Genomic DNA, 20,343 nt, shown 5'->3' on the forward strand with positions numbered 1-20,343 from the left:
AGCTTAAGGAGATTAGGTAGAGATCCCTGGTTCTAACAAGATGGGGTATAGAAAATAAGAAAAACCTCTTGATACAAACACATAGAAATGCTGGATAAAATAGAACAAAAATTATTTTAAACGCATAGTTGAGTTTGCGAAAAAGAAAAGAGACACTTGTAAGAGTAAAGAGGAAACTAAAATCAAGCAGCCGCCATATGAGAGGGCACTGTAACTGACTTTGGGTTGAAGGTGGGTTATCATCTCAGTAATCTGGCTTTTTCCATGTGGGATCTTCACAATCAAATGCTCTCAGGGCCCACAAAATGAGGAAGGGCTGCCATCTCCATGAAAGATTTGTTAGAAGATTACCTGCCAGTCAGCATGGGGAGGGAATAATAAAGTGACTCCCCCTTATCTGGGTTTAATCAGAAAATCTCCCTTGATACAGCCAAGCCTGAAACCCATGCCTTGTGTGGGCCTGGGGTCTGAATTAATCTCAGAAACCCACAAACCAAGAAATTAACATAAAAATCTATTCCTGCCCAGTGATACTCTAGAGTATCTTGTAAAACTGCAATAGAGGGGCACCTGGGTGGCTCAGTGGGTTAAAGCCTCTGCCTTCGGCTCAGGTCATGATCCCGGGGTCCTGGGATCGAGTCCCACATCGGGCTCTCTGCTCGGCGGGGAGCCTGCTTCCTCCCTTCTCTCTCTCTCTGCCTGCCTCTCTGCCTTCTTGTGATCTGTCTGTCAAATAAATAAATAAATAAAATCTTTAAAAAAAAAAAAACTGCAATAGAATGGTTCCACAATCCAGGCTATAAGGGATTCTCAGACAAACAAGCTGATAAGCTTGATGAAGATAAGCTTATGAAGATAAGCGCACCACAAAAAATGGCAGAACAGGGGTGCCTGCGTGGCTCAGTTGTTAAACATCCAACTCTTGATCTCAGAGATAATGGCTTGGGGTTTTCTGGAATGGATTTAAAAATACATAGCTCTTCGTATATCAGTTCAAGAATTCAAGCATCACAGTGAGTTCCCGGCAGAGAAGTAAACCTCTTCATATCTAGACAAGCCACAGTAATCTAGAGAATACTAAGGACAGACAAAATCTTACAATTAACCAAAGAAAAAAGTTGGGTTGTCTCCAAAACATCTTCAGTAGATCTCTCCACAGAAACAACAGAGGCTAGAAGATAATGAAATAAGGGCCCCAAAGTGCAGAGGGGAAATCATCATCAACCTAGAATTTTATACCCAACTAAACTATCGTTCAATAGCCATGGCTAGATACAGTGATTTTTGGGCAAGCAAAAACTGAAAGAAGCTAAACCTCAGATATATTAGGGGAATTCAAATCTTTAAAATGATATACAGTTTCTCATCCATCAGGTACAAAAGATCAGGTCAGGTGGGGCGCCTTGGGTGGCTCAGTGGGTTAAAGCCTCTGCCTTCGGCTCAGGTCATGATCCCAGGGTCCTGGGATCAAGCCCCACATCGGGCTCTCTGCTCAGCAGGGAGCCTGTTTCCTCCTCTCTCTCTGCCTGCCTCTCTGCCTACTTGTGATCTCTGTCAAATAAATGAATAAAATCTTAAAAAAAAAAAAAGATCAGGTCAGGTAACACTGAATATTGGCTAGGATATGGAGCAACAGGGAACTTGTTTATTAATTTATTTATTAATATTTATTTATTTATTTTTATAAATAACATAAAATATATTGTGTCCAGAATTATTTTAAAGTAAAAAGCTAAAAAGAAAAATCTATTCTGAAGCAAATTTGGCATAACGCTAACTGCTGAATTTCAGTGATGGGTGTATAAGTATTTTATGGGTGTTTTACATACTTCTCAGGAAGTTTGCAATATTCCTTATATAAGGTTTACCAATTAAGGGTTTAATTTGAGCACTAGGATGGTAAGAAGTGCTAAGGGTTGCTCAGCCTAAGTGCCCTGTGTTGTGAGCTAACTCCACAAAGGGATGTGACATTCCCTTTGGCTCTCGCGTGTTCGGCACAGATGGCGGATCCCCATTTATCCCCCTGCTCTCCTGAGACCTCCCCACTGAAGGGATGGGCTGGGGTTTTTAAATGTATAAATCAAAAAAAATTTAAAAATAAAAATAATAAATGTATAAATCGCCAAGGAGAAAGAAAAGAGGAGGGGAGTCACCAGCAGGTGGAAATGTGGAAACCGCAAACCAGTGCATGACTGGGAGCTGACTCTGCCGACCCAAGGATGGTGAGTCCTAAGTCAGCAGCGGGGAGAGCAGCAGAAAACTCATTTTTGCTGTGGAACATCCCTCCCACAGAAGGCAGCGCGTCAGGTGCTCTGCAAAGGGAAGATTCCCAAAGGAGCTAAAAACACTACAAGTTCAAATTCTGTAAAGAAGGAGGGTCTATCCACTCAGGCAGGACACTGGGGGCTTACTCTCAAGAGAGGAAAAACGGCATGTCAGCAGGTATGACAGAGTGAGAAAACCAGAGTAAAAACCCCACTTTTTTTTTTCCTCCTCTGGAAGGGGGTGATGGGTAGTCCTTGCAGACCAAAAAGCAGCAGAGAAAGTTCCAACTCTCGGACAGTCCACAGATTAGTTGAGAATATACATATGTAGGCTATGAGGAGAAAAAGAAGAAAATCCCAAACCGGTGAGAGAAGCAGTGAATGAGAGGCCCAGGCAATAAATAACTGTTCAAAGCTGAGCACGGCACAGGGATTCTGGAACATTCCAACTCTACGTCAGGAAATGCAGCCCCTCTTGAGGAAAACTCCAGGCAGGCCTTGGTCATAAAGAACATTTAGGAGGTTCTTGGGGGAACAGGAGACCCAGGGCCAAATGCACGACCTCCACATCCCAAGGGTCCAGTGGGGCCCTCACAACACCAGCTGGAAGGAGGAAGCCTTTGCACCAGATTCCAGTGTTTATGGGCTCCTTAGAGCATGTGGGCACTTCATAAATGCAATTTGGTGGTGGAACATTTGGCTGAGGGAAGGGATGTCCTCATCCCAGCTGCTCTGTGGTCTCCTGGGGATCGTTTTCCTGCAGCGGGATGAACATGACTCTGTACCGGGATCTCTGTGCCGGTACCGGGATCTCAGAGCTCTGTATCCTCAGCGCACGTGGTCTACTACCATGGGTCACCCAGGATTGAATGGCTCTCCCCCCACAGTGAAGGCATTCGTGTCACACAACGCCAGCCACCCTGTTCCAATGCTCTGTCATCTCTCAGCCACATGCGTGACTAGAGCAAAGCCCTGTGCAGTGACGTATGTGCTGTCCAAGGACAGGCCCCCTGTATGATGTCCCCCAGGGGCAGACACCATGGAACGTCATTGCCAGATGCCAGGACCTCCCCTGCCTCAAGCCTAAGGCCCCAAGGTGGGTGCCTTCAGCACATTCAGTGGTATCCAATCCCAGCTCGGAAGGCCTTCGTGTCTATGGTATAATAAAATATCTATATTTGATCTCCAGTTCCTGGTACAGAGTAGCTAAAACCCTTGGAATTTCCTGAGAGATCGAGCATCTTTGGTTCCTCATAACAAGCCCACCTCTGGATTCATGCTAACAAGGCGACTCTTGGAGGGCCCTTAGGTGACTTCAGGACGGGGGCTGGTTCCCAGAGGAACCAGCCATGCGATTAGAGGACTGGAATTTTCCCCCACCCCCAACTTTCAATTCTCCCCATCCCTGGGGAGGGGAGAGGGGCTGGAGATTGAGATCCATCACTCATGGCCAATGATTTCACCTGTCATGCCTGTGTAATGGAACTCTCTATAATGGAGCTCAGGGAGCTTTCAGGCTGACGGACACGACGGCGTGATGGGAGAGCGGTGTACCCAGAGAGGACAGAGAAGCTCCATACCCCTTCCCCTGTATTTTACCCTATTCTACGTGGATGGTCCTGAGCCGCGTCCTCTCTAACAAAACCACGGTCATCATTATAGTGGTCTCTGGAGTTGAAGGAGTCAGCTTAGTGAGTTATTAGCCTTGAGGGAGTTGTGGTGCGAAGCCACCAATCAGCAGGGTGGCAGAAGCGCAGGTAAGCCTGGGGACTCTATTTGTAGCTGGCCTCCGAAGTGGGGGGCAGTCTTGTGGCCCTTTACCTTGTGGGGGCTGTGCTGATACCAGCCAGTCAGCGTCACAACCCAGCTGCTGTCAGAGCATTGGAGAATTGGGGTTGGAATGACGTATTGTTGTCAGAAAAACAAACGAACAAACAAACAAAGAAAAAAAACCAAAAAGGGCCCATCTCCCCTTCCACAAAGATCTTCCCTAAACTGCTGCTGGTAGAGCGCTCAGCCCTTTCCAGAGGAGACTCTAGGACTTCCAAGACTGGCCCCTCACGTCAGCCCAGCACCTCACAGCCTGTGAAGCCATTCCTCTGTCTTGCCACATTCCTCCTCACCACAGCCCCCAGGAGGTAGGTCTTAAACCCAAAAAGGCATTCCTTCTGCTCGACATGCGTGTCTGCTGATTTGTCCTGCCAGGGTGTAGAGGATCAGGACACAGAAATATTTGTGCTGGAAGAATCTATCCCCTGCCCCCATTTTACAGATAAAGAGACTGAGGAACCCCCCACCCCCACCATGAGGCTGTGACCTGCCCAAGGTCAGGAGGGCAGAGCTCCAGCTGTCAGCACGAGCTCATGTCCCATTCTGCAGGAAGCCACCACCTGAGACCAGAGTCTCTTCTGGGTCCTCAGGGTCTCGCGTCCCTGCCTGCAGACAGCCCGAGAGGAAGTGAAAAGGGAAGTGAGTACCTCTCCTCCTCCTCCCAGAACAGCCCTTCCCCACACATGTTCAAGCCACAGAAATCTCTCGTTAAAGTTTTACAGTTAACCACTGAACATGCTACTTTGTCTTCATAATTTATACCTGACCTGGGTGTCTAGACATGACATCATGGTAAGGTATGCCTCCTTCTGCGGAGAGTTTACAATAACCAGAGCTCAGTGTCGTTACAAGGCCTCGCTCTGAGGCAGCCGGGAGCCCCGCTGAGGGGAGCGCAGAGCCACGGGCTTGCAGACCTCAGAGGCAGCCCCCTCCCCAGCAGAACGATTACTAGAACCCCATTTCCAGAGGAGAAACCAATGGGACCATGACTTACAAAGGTCGTGTGGGCAGAAGCTCTGTTCTGCAGTTCATTTTGGCCCGAAAGACCCCCAAAATCAGTCAATGTGTATTTCTAACACTACCGTGTCTGGCATCGGGAAAGTAAGGGACGTAACAGGAGCAAGAACCACGTATTCAGGGCCCACTGCGTGCCCCAGACTGTGGCACAGCGGGTATTTTCTACTCACTTGACCTGATCTGCAACCCAAGACGGTTATCGCGGTGCCCACTTCGCAAAGGAGGAAACAGGTTCAGGCAGAGCAAGTGACTTGCCCGCGGAGTGGGTACATGGACCCAGGATGTCAACCCTTGGTCTGGGCTGACGTTCACGTTCTTTCCACCGTCCTGGCAGGCAAGGGGGACAGAAACCTTTGGCAGGGGTAGACCCGCTGTGCTGGGCATGAAGGACCACCAGCCACCCCCAGATCCCCGGGCGGGGAGCTCTAGCCGGAAAACAGAGCCACCTTGGGCAGAGCATGACGACGGGAAGAAGGGGGGGGGTCAGAGGGACGGAGGCCACTGTCCCTGCCTGGAGCCAGCTGGTCCGGCTCATTCTCGCTCTTCGGGAGGCCCCGTGGAGGCCCTCGGGGAGGTGAGGTTCTGTTCTCCATTCTGCTTGTCCTGCATGTAAAACTGCCGCACGCTGTCCTGGGTTTCCATGGGAAGAGGCCTGTTGCCTTATATCCCTGCGTGTTTCCCGGTGCTCTGCAGAGACGTGGAAGAGGCCAGCGCGCTGGGCAGGCCGGAAAGTCAGAGCTCTCTCCCCTCCCCTTCCACCTGCCCGAGCACAGGCGCTGTGACTCCGTTAAAATGGGGCAGAGAGAACGTTCTGGGCTCCTGGGGGCCCACAACCTGGTTTTGGCGAGTCACTTGGCCTTGGAAGAAGAATGTTTGAACATTCTTCTTTGGAGTCCCAAAGGCAAATCAGCTGTAGACAGAAGCCCTACATCAGTCCCCCCATGGCTCACCCACCAGCAGGGTGGGGGACGGGGGAAGGGGAGCAAGGTCGGGGGCCTCCGCGGCATGTCTGGTCTGGAAAAGGATTGGGGACACAGAGTCCCTGCAGCAAGAGAGAGCAGAGATGCCGCTGGGGGCCTGCTAATACCCAGCAGGACCTACGTGCAGCCATGAGGTCCGGGGTGGGGTCCCATGAGATCCAAAAGCAACAGCCGGGGCCCCTGGGTGGCTCAGTCGGGTAAGCGACAGACTCTTGATTTTGGCTCAGGTCATGAGCTGAGGGTCATGATATCGAGCCCCTGTTGCCCCATGCACAGCGCCGAGTCTGCTTAAGATTCTCCCTCCCCCCTCTCTCTCCCTCTCTAAAAAATATTAAATAATAAAATAAAATAAGCAGGATTCTGAAAAAGCGGAAGCATTTACCCAGGGTGTAAGGACCCCAGCTTCTCCTGGGGCAGAGAGGCCTGGGCAGACACACCAGGCCATTCAGCCCCTGCTCAAATGCCACTATCAGCCTTGAGATGTTACCTCGGTGGTCAAGGCAGCAGCCAGCTAACCCTCTGCCACCTGCCAGGGACTTTGAGGCCGGAAAAGCACCCGAGGCCACAGAGCAAGGGGTTCCTGGGACGGAATGACACCTGCACCCTCAAAATCAGCCCCACGTCGGCTCCTCAGGCCCAGGCTCTGCAGGCAGAAATGTGTGTCTGGTCCCAGCAAAGCTCCCGATGCGAGGGGAGAGAACCACCCATGCAGAGGTTCTAGAATGTTCCATGGGAATCCCTGAACCGCCTTTTCCCTCCCAACCCTGGGCTGCTCTCTGGGCCATCGGGCCCTGCCCTGCCATCCCAGGAGCCACCAGGCCAGCCTCGATGTTTCCAGGTAGGGGGCCTATGTGGGCCACCAAGCGGTGCTACGGACGACCGTGGGAGCTTGAGAGGACCCCCCCGCAAGGTCCTCTCAAAATGGACAGTGACAGGATCTCACGGGGAGGATGAGGCACCCACAGCCCTCAGACATCCTCCAGGAGGCCCTCCCCGACTTTTTTGGACGGTGAGAATGAACTGTGCGTTCCGCAGCGGGTCCTTCCTCCCCCCGCCCCCCACCCCGGGCACACTGGACAACAGCAGCTCCCACTCGCTGAGCGGGCAGGCCGCGCGGCCTCTGTCTCCCCCACACCCTCGTGAGGTAGCCGCCTTTGACTCGTTTTGCCCATCTGTTCGATCACAGATTCTGTGACCTTCTGTATGGAGAACCACCAAAGGTACAGATTACGTTTCTCGTGTTTGGGAACCGGGACATTCGGAGTGCCCTTGGGTAGGAGCTGAGGCCCTCCCTGTGGAGGCCGCCCTGGCCAGGGCCCCCTGCTGGGTGCAGGCTTCACCCCCAGCCGCTGGGAAGCTGTGGGCTGGCAGCTTGCCTCCGTCAGCCCCTTTGAGACACCGTCCTCGCCCAAGGTCATGGCCTTCTCTGGGTAGCCGCAGCCCATCATCAGCCAACGGAAGGGTGTGAAGACCCAACTCCTTGGTCCCCAATTTGGGGCCATTCAGGAGGGTTGTCCCACCTCAGAGCTCCCGTGGGGTGGGCTGAGGCCTTCACTGAGGCTGCACCGTGGCCCAGATTCTCGCGCTGCCCCGTCCGCCCCTCCAGGAATAGGTCTCCATCTACAGTGTGCTCCCAACAGACCTCCCTCACAGGCCTTCCTCCCCAAGCCTACACCCCGGGGGACCCTACCCATAGGAGCTCTCTGGCCCCCTACCTTCTAGGTTCATGTGTCTTGGGCCCTGTGTCCTGACTTGGTCTCCTCAGGCCACGATGGGCCAGAGTCTGGGGGGCCTTTCCCCACGGGCCTGCTCCTCTTTCTAGAAAAGACGGAGCTTCAGGTCAGGAGAAGAGCAGACTTTAGCAGAGAAGCGCCTGGTCGAGTGAGCCCACTTTCTGGCCTGTTGATTGTGTGACCTGTCCTGGACCTCGAAGAGGTTTGGATCCCTCTTCTGGGAAAAGAGGCTCCCAGGGGCATCACTCCCTAAGATTGTGGGTCTCAGAAGGGTCTCAGAAAATTCACGAGCTTGGCAGTCATCTCCCATGGCATCCCTCTGGCCCCTGCCACTCCCTGGGAAATGCCCAGGGCCGAAGAAGCAGCAGTCGTGGGAGGTGCTAAGAACCTTCTGGGTGTGCAGACAGCCCAGGAGCTGGAAGACAAGCTGGTGACCTGGGCCAGCCCCCGTGCAAGTGTGTCCCAGAAAAAGAAAAGGCAGGTGACATCTGTGGATATTTACAGCCCCACACAGCATGACGGGAGGTGCTGAAAGATGCCTGTCTGACGACAAAACCCGTCTGGACGCCTGGAACCCCTCCAGCCTGGGACAGAGTATCCAAGGGCCCGTAATCTCATCAGCGAGGCCCACACTGTCCATGGAAGCTAAGAACAAAAGCAGATGCTCAACACAACAGGCCCCCAGCTCCCCACCCCCGGCCAAAGTTAACCGAAAATGCCAGGAAGAGGCAGGTGTTAGAAGTGACCAAGTGGTCTGGTCGGGCCCCATGGAATGTTCTCTCCAGCTCAGCCAGCATCTTCCTTTTCCTGTCACTTGGCCTCCACCTCTCCCGTTGGCTCCAGCAGGGCCTCCCAGAAAAACCAACATTTCTCTAAGCCTCAGTTACTCATCTGTACAATGGGGTTCTAACCATACATCCCCCAGCTGAGACTCAACGTCTCGCACACATGAAAACCGCCTGTGCAATCATTCCTTCATTCACGAAACAGGTCAGGTTCCAGCTCTCTGCCAGTGGCTGGAAAAGTAGAAGTAAATGTGACCAGGACATCACCTGTGCAGAGGTCCCTCAGCGAGAAGAGTCTCTGAGACGCAAGTGAGGCAGAGGCCTAACCTCAGGGGCTGCAGAAAACCCTAGAAGCAAGGAAGCGTGAGTCAGGGAAGGCAGTCAGTTCTTCCAAAAAGCTTGGTCAAGAAAGGAAGGTCGAGGGGTGCCTTGGTGGCGCAGTCAGTTAAGTTTCCAACTCTTGGTTTCGGCTCAGGTCATGATCTCAGGGTCGTGAGATCGAGCCTCACATAGGGCTCCTGGCTCAGTGTAGAGCCTGCTTAAGATTGTCTCTCCCTCTCCATCTGCCCCTTCCCATCCCATGTGCACATGCACGCACACTCTCTCTAATAAGTAAGTAAAAATTTTTTATTTCATTTTTTTTAATAAAAAAGAAAAGAAACTCAAGACACGGTGTTGGCTAAAGGATGATGCAGATTTAACAAGACTGTTTTCTGAGAGAAAAGATATACTTGATGTGTTCGTGCACTGATGGGAAGGAACCAGGGGATGAGAAAGATGGAACATACGAGAGAAGGGACCCAGGTTGGATCCAGAGGGTCAGGCCTTAAGCTAGAAGAAGATCCCTCCCCAATTCTTACCCCCTATGGGTCCCACATCGAAGCAAGCATAACTTTAGCAAAACCCTTGTTTTGCAGAATTAGGATTATTTGCCCACTCCCCCACCCCCCACATCCAGGAGCTCCTGAGGTCCCCTTTGCATCAGTGTGACTCGAGCCCATAGCACAGTGCCTGGAACTTCCCAGGTACTCCACTAATTTGAATAAACAGCCCTATTTGCTTGTCCCTCCCTTTAATGGCAGCCATGGGAGGCAAGTTTCAGAAACACCATCAGACTCGCTGATAATCGTTTCCCTAAAATGCTGAGCTTTGCAGGCTGGCCGGGAGGCTGGCTGCAGCCTCCTCCCAAGAGAGCGTCTTCTGGCTTTGAACCCTCAGCTATTCAAAACACAAACACACTCATACACAGAGCTGGAGCCAGGGGTGAAATGTCAGCGCCATCTTGGACTCAAATCAGTCAGCTCAACGCTTGGATGCACTAGCTAAGCCACCTCGCCCTGGGCCTGCCGTTGCCCATATGGAAGCACAGGGGGTTCGTTTCCTGTCCTGAAGCAAACAAAACAAAATTAAACAAAAGGAAAAATTCCCTACTTGAGTTAAGCATATCTTCTGAAGGTTGAGTCTGTATCAGCTTTGTGGCCAATCTCCTCCACCACACCACCAAAGACCTGGCTTCTAAAACACCAGGGATCGGGCCACCTTAGGGATTCCAGAAAGAAGCCGGCTACGAATTCAGCTGACCTGCACCTTGTGCTGGGAAAACTTGGAGTAGGATTTTCCAAGACCTCGAAGGTCCCAGTGGCTTACAGAAAGAGCACTTTGCTGTCTGCCAAGGGAGCCAACAGGAGGGACATCCAGTGTAATATAGCTTTGGGAACACATTTTTTTTTTTTTAAGGTTCATACATTTATTTTATTGAGAGAGAGAGAGCAGGGGGAGAGGCAGAGGAAGAGGGAGAGAATCTCAAGCAGACTCGTGGGGCTCAATCTCACGACCCTGAGATCATGACCTGAGCCAAAACCAAGAGTCGGACGTTCAGCTGACTGAGCCATCCAGGCACCCCAAGGAACTACTTCTTAAATTAAATTCGGAGGTGACGTAATGGTATCATATCCTGTGCTTAATGCTGACTCCTTTGATCATGTCTCAGATCATGTCCCAGGTGCAAAGTCCTTGACAGGCCCCCAACTAGGTGCCAGGCCTTGTGCTGGGCCCCACAAAAGCACACAGATAAAGACAATGTTCTCCGCCCCCCAGAATCTCTCAATCTGCCCACAGCAGTATAATCAGCAACCTTTCTAGGGCCTAATTTGGCAAGATGATTCAAAAGCCTTGACACAACGTATACCCCTCATGGATACCCCCATAATTCTGCATAGGCATTTATACTAAGGAAATCATTAAAGGTGTTGACAAAGACGGAGCTGAAAAGATGTTCACAAAGTTTCCATTCCAAAATGAAGGAGTGGCTTGTATCAGACTAACTCTACTTGAGGTAAAAATTATAAGCTCTGGATAATTCTATTTTTTCCCTTAAAGAGTTTCTTTATTTATTTGACAGACAGAGACCACAAGTAGGCAGAGAGGCAGGCAGAGAGAGAGGGGGAAGCAGGCTCCCCGCTAAGCAGAGAGCCCGATTTGGGGCTCAATCCCAGGACCCTGGGATCATGACCTAAGCTGAAGGCAGAGGCTTTAACCCACCGAGCCACCCAGGCGCCCCTCTAGATAATTCTTTAAACAATTATTTGAGGACCCTCAAGAGCAGCAAAACTCCAGCGGAAACTGAAGAGATTCAACCCTTGTGAAAAGAGAATAGAACTTGCTACATTTACATGGCTTTTCCCCCCTGAGGACCAAATTTAGTTCAGCAGCTCAGGGTGGCCAGAACATAAGTCAAAAACTGAAGTTGTTTAGGCTTAGGGCTGCCAGAGGCCCTGGAAACTGAAGGAAAAAAAAATCGAATAAGGAACGAGCTACATAGAACAGAGAGCCCCAGACTCTGCGTACAAACTCCCCTGAAGTCCTTGGCTGACCCCTGAGTTGAGCATGTGTAGGGAAGATTCCAGTGAGCTCAGCAGAAAACAACAGAGGGAAGGCTATAAAAACTGAGCAGAGATACCAGCTGCCGCCCAAGAGGAAGGAGATGATTTACAGTTTGAACCTTTCCAAGTTTGGAGCTCGAGTCTCTCCACCTAGGCCTTGCCTTTGCACAGAAAGACCAAGCCTTGGGAGTAAAAACTATAACCCAGGTCTAAGGGATTGACATACCCCCCCCCCAATAAAGCATAAAAACCAAGCCTTCACAAACTTACAGTAGTTCAACTGCTTGCTAGAACAAAAATCAACATTCTTCAAGGAAACAGGCATCTCTACAACATATCATTCAAAGTCTCCGAACGACAAGGAAAAGTTACCAACATGGAAGAAAAGAAAAAGAGGGGCCATTGTGACCCAAGTCAAGAGAAAAGTGACAACACAAATAAACCCTGAGATGACCCAGATTTGGAAACAGAAGAAAAGGACTTAAAAAGTAGCTATGAGGGCGCCTGGGTGGCTCAGTGGGTTAAGCTTCTGCCTTCAGCTCAGGTCATGATCTCAAGGTCCTGAGATCGAGCCCCACATCAGGCTCTCAGCTCAGCGGGGAGCCTGCTTCCACCCCCCCCCCCCACCGTCTGCCTCTCTACCTACTGGTGATCTCTCTCTATCTCTCTTAAAAAAAAAAAAGTAGCTGTGATATATGAGTCCTAGCATATAAAATAAACTATGATCATAGTAAGTGAAAAGATGGAGAAATCTTATTGGGGAACTAGAAACCGAACACACACAGAAATGGAAATTCTAGAACTGAAAAGACATTATCTGAAATGGGCTTAACAGACGATTACAGATGTCAGAAGAGTCATGAACTTGAGGACAGATCAAGAGAAATTGTCTAGATGGAAGAACAAAGGGGAAAAAAGCAGAACCTCAGTGATACCGTCAAGCAATCGAACAGGTGAGCAAACGGACCATCAAGAGGAGAAGAGAGAAGAGGGAAGAAAAAATATTTGAAAAAATAATGAGGAGAATTTTCCTAACAAGATAAACACACAAGCAACAACAACAACAACAAAAACCACGACAGTTTATAGATTCTCAAAGAAGCCCAAACAGAATTAAGAGAGTCTCACCTGATAACATCCGAGATGAAACTGGGGCTATGGGACAAAAGACACATTCTAGAAGGGAAACAACAAAATGAAAACAGCAGACCTCTCACCAGAAGCAATGAATGCCAAAAGACAATGGAATAGGGACGTCTGGGTGGCTCAGTGGGTTAAAGCCTCTGCCTTCGGCTCAGGTCATGATCCCAGGGTCCTGGGATCAAACTCCGCATCAGGCTCTCTGCTCGGCAGGGAGGCTGCTTCCTCCCCTCTCTGTGCCTGCCTCTCTGCCTACTTGTGGTATCTGTCTGTCAAATAAATAAATAAAATATTTTTTTAAAAAAAGATAATGGAATAATCAATCTGTTTAAAGCACTGAAAGAAAAAAAATCAACCCGTAATTATGAACTCAGCAAAAATATTATTCAAAAATTGGAGTACTGGAGACAACATGAAGAAATCATAACCTTTGTACATTGCTGGTGGGAATGTAAAATGGTGTAGCCACTATGAAAAACATTCTGCAGCTCCTCTGTCAGTTAAACACAGAATTACCATATGACGCAGAAATACCGATCCTGAGTAAAAATCAAAATCAAAAGGAATCGAAAACAGGTGTTCAAACAAAATTTGTACATGAAAGTTCACAGCATAATTTTTTTGAAAAAATAATGAGAATTACTGTTGTTCCCAACAGCCAAAAGGTGGAAACAACCCAAATGTCCATCAACCAATGAATAAATAAACAAAATGTGGTATATCCATATAATGCAATAGTACTCATTATTCAGATATGTCCCACAATTTGGATGAAGCTTCAAAGCATTATGCTAAGTAAAAGAAGTCAGACACAAAAGGCCACATACTGCATGATTCTATTTATATGAAATATCCAGAATAGGCAAATCAATAGAGACAGAAAGCAGATCTGTGGTTGCCAAGGGCTAAAGGAAGGGGGGAATGAGGAATGACTGCTTAATGGGTATAGGGTTTCCCTTTGGGGGGGCGGATAAAAAAGCTCTGGAATGAGACAGTGGTGATGTTTTTGCAAAACCTTGTGAGTGGACTTAATGCCACTGAATTATATATTTCACAATGGTTAAAATGGTAAATTTTGGGTTATGTGCATTTTACCACAAATCCATTAATTGATTCTTAAAAAATAAATCAAGGAAAAATAGATAATAAAAATTATTTTTAAGTAGAGAGAACATACAACAAGCAGACCTGCACTAGAAGACATGAATCGGATGGAGGCCCCGAGCTCTAGGAGGAAGAAAGTTCACTGGAAATGATCTTTTTCTTCCTTTTAAAAAAGATCATCTCTTTGGGGCACCTGGGTGGCTCAGTGGGTTAAGCCTCTGCCTTCAGCTCAGGTCATGATCTCAGGGTCCTGGGATGGAGCCCCACATTGGGCTCTCTGCTTAGTGAGGAGCCTGCTTCCCCCTCTCTCTCTGCCTGCCTCTCTGCCTACTTGTGATCTCTCTCTCTCTATCAAATAAATAAATAAAATCTTTTAAAAAATAAAAATAAAAAAGATAATCTCTTTAATGCAAAAATTATAATATTGAATCGGGAAATTTTTCACCCAATTTCACAAAAGCACAAAGGATGGTGGGGTGGATAAAATGGAAGAACACTGTTTTTAAAACTACTAAGAAATAATACAGAGAACAATAAAGAAAAATTCAAAAAAGGAAAGCCGCAATTTCTCCTTCTAGTCATGATAGACTAACTCCTACTGAACTCGCTTTCCCACCAGAAACAACTAGAAGATTGGACAAAATGTATGGAACAAATGTTCGTAGGCACTGGACAGGAGGCAGTTCAGAACACACAAGGCAATTCCTAGAGGCACCTTCTAGACCAGAGCTTATGGAAGGAAGAGTAAGTAGAACACAGCAATTTCTCTGAGTTGTAGAGACCAAAATCTGAGTTCAGGGAGTGTGAGGCAAATTTGGAGGACAAAACACCAGAGAGATGAGAATTATGTAGAAAATTATCCATTTGGTCTAAACTTAATGATCTGTACACTTCCGGTGTGTGTAAATTATATGTATGTAATAAGTTATACATCAAATACAACTCAGTTCATTTGATTTTTAAAATGCACAAATAATTATTAAATTAAGAAATGGAGCACGTATGGGTGGCTCAGTCGGTTAAGCATCTGACTTTTGATTAAGACTGAAGTTGTCATCTCAGGGTCGTGAGATCAGGCTCTGTGTTGGGCTCAGCAGTGAGTCTGCTGGATAGCCTCTCTCTCCCTCTCCCTCTGCCCCTCCCCACTGCTTGGGCACACACACTCTCTCTCTCTAAAAAAACAAACAAATGCAAGACCTTCCCCACATAGAAATTACAGGTCCACATGTTTTCACTGTAAATTCTATTAAGCATTTAAGGAAAATGTTTAATGCCAACTTTACCAAAAAACACTTTTGGAAAATAGAGGAGGAGGGAAATTATCCTATTTCTTTTTATGAGAACAGCATAACCCTCACCACCAAAAACTGGCAGACATTACAAGGAGAGAAAATTACAGATAAATATCAAATACAGAAACGGAAAAATGAATAATACATCTAAATATGGCTGATCCCAGTAACAATAACGTTATTCCCAAGAACAAAGGGTTGGTTTAGTATTCCCAATCAATGTAATTTGTCATATTAACAAAATAAAGGGTTAAAAAAATGATCACCTCAGTATAGAAGCAGAAAAAGCATTTGACAAGATTCAGCACCATTCCTAACAAGTAATCTCAACAAACTCAGACAAAAAACGTGACTATCCTCATCTGATACATGGCATATATGGAAAAATCCACTACTAACAACATACTTCAGAGTGAAATGGAGAACTTTCCTCCCACCTACCCCCTCCATGATCGGAAACAAGGCAACCATATCTGTTCTCACCACTTCTGTTAAACATCTTACCAGAAATTCTAGCCAGTCCAACAAAGCAAGAAAAATCAAATAAAATGCATTAATAGTTGAAAGGAAGAAGTAAACATGTCTTTATTCACAGAGGACATAACAGCTTATATAGAAAATCCAAAGAAATCAATAAATAAGCTACTAGAACTAATAATTGAATTTAGTGCAGTTTTTATATACAAAGTCAATATTAAAAATCAAATACATTTCTATATGCTGGCAGAAAAATAATTATGAAACGAAAATTTAAAAGGCAATCCCATTTTTTATTTTTTAAAAGATTTTATGTATTTATTTGACAGACAGAGATCATAAGTAGGCAGAGAGGCAGGCAGAGAGAGAGGAGGAAGCGGGCTCCCTGCTGAGCAGAGAGCTCGATGCAGGTCTTCCTCCCAGAACCCTGGGATTATGACCTGAGCTGAAGGCAGAGGCTTTAACCCTCTGAGCCACCCAGGCACCCAGGCAATCCCACTTTTTAAAAAGCACCAAAACCACAAAATACTTAGAAATAAATTTAATAAGAGAAGCAATACCTCTACTCTATAAGGAAAAAATTAAATACCTAAATACATAGTTATATCATGTTCATGAATCAGAAGGCTCATTATTAGGATAATGAGTCTGTAAATTATTATTAAGATAATTTATCTACAATTCTTTTCTCCTTTCTAGACCAAATTGGTCTATAAATTCATCACAATCCTACTCCCCATCACAATAAACTTTTTTTTTTTTTTTTTTTTTTTGCAGACATTGTTAAGTTGTGCAAAGTTTTTATGGAGATGCAAAGGCACTAGAGTGGTCAAAGCAGTCTTAAAAAAGAAGACATTGCATTTCATTTCATTCCCGGTAGCACAGCTAAAATTGAAAAGACTAACACACCAAATATTGGCAAGAGTGTGAAACAACTGGATCACACTTTGCTTGTGGGACTGCAAAACTGTTAAAGCCTCTTTGGAAAAAAACTTGGCCATTTCTTATCAAGTTAAACAACCCAATGAAAAATGAGCAAAAGTCTCGAATAGACACTTTATGAAACAAGATATAAGAATGACGGGGAATGGGGCGCCTGGGGGGCTCGGTGGGTTAAAGCCTCTGCCTTCGGCTCAGGTCATGATCCCAGGGTCCTGGGATCGAGCCCCGCATCGGGCTCTCTGCTCGGCGGGGAGCCTGCTTCCTCCTCTCTCTCTCTGCCTGCCTCTCCGTGATCTCCATCTGTCAAATAAGTAAATAAAATCTTTAAAAAAAAAAAAAGAATGACGGGTAAGTATGTCAGATAGACATACAAAAAGATGCTCCTTAGTCAACGGAGAAGCACACATTAAACTCACAATGAGAGAGTATTTCGCACCCACTCACCTGGCTGAAATGAAAAAGACTTAACAACACCAAATGCTGGTAAAGCCATTTTTGGAAACAGTTTGGCTCTTTCCTATAAAGCTAAACACACACGGGGCGCCTGCGTGGCTCACTGGGTTAAGCCTCCCCTTCAGCTCAGGTCATGATCTCAGGGTCCTGGGATCGAGCCCCGCATCGGGGTCTCTCTCTCTGCCTGCCTCTCTGCCTACCTGTGATCTCTCTCTCTCTGTCCAATAAATAAACAAAATCTTTTAAAAAATAATAAAAATAAAAATAAAGCTAAACACACAACCTGACCTAGCAATTCAACCTGCGGATTAACCCAAAGGAAATAAAAACTTACGTCCGAAGAAAGACATTTCAAGAATGTTCACGGAAGTTTTATTCTTAAAGCCAAAAACCAGAAACAGCCCAAAGATCTAGCCACAGGACAACCCATAAATAAAATTGTGGCTACTTACACAATGGAATGACACCCAGTAATAAAAATGAATATACTATCGATACATACATAACAATATGAATAGGTCTCAAAAACATTTTATTAATTGCAACAAGCCACGCGCAAGAGTAAATATTATGTGGTTCCATTTATATGAAGTTCAAGAATAGATAAAACTGATCTATGATGATAGAAATCAGGACAGTGACGGCCAAGGGGTAAGAACATTCCAGAAGGTGATAGAAATGCGTACATGTATCAAAACTCATCAAAATGTACACTTGAGATAGGAGCATTTCAGAGTATGTAAATTTTATGTCAGAGAAAAAAAAAAAAGGATGTCTGGAGTCATGTCACTAATAATTTAAAACCTCGGAGCAACTTAAGTATCTTCCAGTAGGGGGGTTCGTTAATAAGGTGTATACCCAGGGGCACCTGGGTGGCTCAGTGGGTTAAACCTCTGCCTCCAGCTCCGGTCATGATCTCGGGGTCCTGGGATTGAGCCCCGCATCGGGCTCTCTGCTCCGTGGGGAGCCTGCTTCCTCCTCTCTCTCTCTGCCTACTTGTGATTTCTGTGTGTCAAATAAATAAATAAAATCTTAAAAAAAAGAAAAAAAAATTAAGTGTATACCCAGATTTTGCAGGCACCAAAAATAATGCTACAGAAAGCTATCTATTGACATGAAGAAACATTCATGATACGTTATATGAAAAAGAAAGTTATCAGAATAGTATAACCGATATGAGAGCACAGAAAGGTCTGGAAGCTTTTCACCAAAGCGAGGCTCAGGGTTGCCTTGAGAGGCGTGATTTTCTACACTGAACGCGGGCTTAACTTTTGCAATAAGAGAAAAACGTTTCTAGACAGATCCCTATTGTTCTAGACACTGAGACACGATTCCTTCCCTTATTCAGGGTAACTGTGATCTATAAAGTCATGGGGTCCTGAATTAGCAAATAGTGAACCACTTCTCCTGGGGAAGATACGCGGTGAGGCTCCTGCCAGCTTCTGGTCGCAACATTTGTGTCAAGTGGTTTTACATGTGAGGGGAGGAGTTCATCGCTACCCACGCCTCCACCGGGAGGGGACAACCGGCAGCTCCGTGTGTGGGGACGGGGTGGGGGCGATCCTCCTGGACTCTGTCCCACGGGCTCCTTCCCTTGGAGGACCTGAATCCACACCTTTCGTCGTAACAAACCATGAGCGTTAGCACAATAGCTTTTTGGCTCCGTGAGTTCTTCTAGCGAAATATCAGAACTAAGGGTGGTCCCGGGCTCCCCAGTCAGCCCATCAAGACATCACTGTCTTGAATCCCCCTTTTTGAATCACCCGCTCAGTGAATTCCATCAAACACGTGCCCTTTACCTATTTGCGTGAGGTTTAGGACTCAGACATCTGAGCCTTACACTCTGTTTACTGGATTGTTCCTTCAATAACGAGAACATGAAGAGAGATGAAAAACCATCCATGCTTCAGCACTGAGTGGTTTCCAGGGGAGGGAGGAATGGGCCCCTATTCGGACCCGGCTCAGTTACCCTCAGAAGAAACGGTCTGCAGGGAGGCGAGTGGCAGTTTGCAGGGGTAGGGGTGGCCAGACATGAAAACACAAGGTTATCAAGAGCTGAGGCAAGGAGGGGGTCGACGGCGGGGCAGGGGTACCCGGAGGCTCTGGGAGCAGAGAGAAGGACCCCGAAGCCTTCCCAGTGCTGAGCAAAGGCCTCCCAGGACCAGGCGCCTTCTACATCAGGAAAGGCGGCACAAATGGACCCGCTTGCTTTCCAGATCTTTCCTTCAGCTCCACTCTGGGCCACAGACCCACGGAAGCATCCTCATTACTAGCACCGTTCTGTAATGATCCTATTATTTATAACCCAAAGAATTTCAGGCAGCTTTCAATCAAAGCGTATACCTGACATATTATAACTTACTCTCTGGGAGCGAGATGGGCTGCGAATCTGTTGGTGGGGCAGGACCTGCTTCCCCCGCGCCGTGAGCGCAGCCGGGATTTGCTGCGGGTCCGCCCTGGCCCCCTCGGGCTCCAGAGACAGGTTGGAACCGGGTCCGGGGGCTCCGAAGGAAGGCCCCAGCTCCAGGCCGTGTCCTCCCACCCTCGCCCTGGGCTCCAGCCAGGCAGAAGGGCAGGACAATCAGTCCGCTGCCCGCCAGATCCGTGTGCCTCACTCCACGGCAGACACTGGCTCCCAGACTGGTGAACAGAGACCCGGGAGCCCGCTCTGCCTGCCCGCATTCCCAGGTGAGAGCGGAAGAAAGAGGCTGTAAACTCAGTCCCCTCCCCGAGGCCAGGATGCACGATTCTCCTCCACCCAATCAGTGCACCTAGGGTCCCCAGCTCGACGCCCATGGCAGGGTGGCAGCAACACACCCAGACTCTGCGGCCCAGCCCAGCCGGTGCCCCGCCCCCTGCACCTCGCACCCCAGCGCTCGGATGCTCGGATGCGCGGCCGCCCACACCCCGGCAGACTCACCCTCCTCGCAGTTGCTCCCGGTGAAGCCAGGACAGCATCTCCACTCCAGCGCCGTCACCGTGCGGTAGGACACTCTGTATGTGGGTCTGATCAGAGTCCTGTAACTAACACAAGGGCGGCGTCAGGAGAATGTGAGCGCCCGTCCACCTGCCTCCCCGACCCTACTTCTGCAGAGAGCACCCAGCCCAGGGCTCTGGGAGCTGCCCGGGTAGTGGAGCCTGTCATTCTGTCTCCGTGCCCACTGACGGTGTAGCCCTGGGCAAGTGACCCCTCTCTGTGTCTCCAAGCATGTCTCCAAGTCTCCAAGCATGGCCACCAAAGGCGGCGGAGGGGGCGGGTGGGGCGGGGGGAGAATGTCTGTCATGCACTGACTTGTGTCCCCAGAATCCATAGGGTGAAGCCCTGCCCCCACCCCCACCATGTGACTGTATTTGCATATAGCATCTTCAGGAGGTAATCATGGTTTAATGAGGTCATAACGGTGGGGCCCCAACCCATCAGAGCCGGTGGCCTTGTAAGGAGAG

At 48.1% G+C, this 20,343-nt stretch overlaps 1 protein-coding gene across 1 annotated transcript in view; it reads right to left on the reverse strand.

The window, feature by feature from the left end:
* The window catches only part of COL26A1 (collagen type XXVI alpha 1 chain), a 72,879-nt gene extending 52,957 nt beyond the window's left edge, over window positions 1–19,922 (reverse strand). The window contains exon 1 of the mRNA XM_080829865.1: window positions 19,820–19,922. The gene's annotated coding sequence lies outside the window, so the exon portion shown is untranslated. The remainder of the gene's footprint in view (window positions 1–19,819) is intronic.
* Window positions 19,923–20,343: the final 421 nt, after the last annotated feature.

This window comes from Martes martes, assembly GCF_963455335.1.
Source record: "Martes martes genome assembly, chromosome: 18".
In the NCBI taxonomy this organism is placed as follows: Eukaryota; Metazoa; Chordata; class Mammalia; order Carnivora; family Mustelidae; genus Martes; species Martes martes.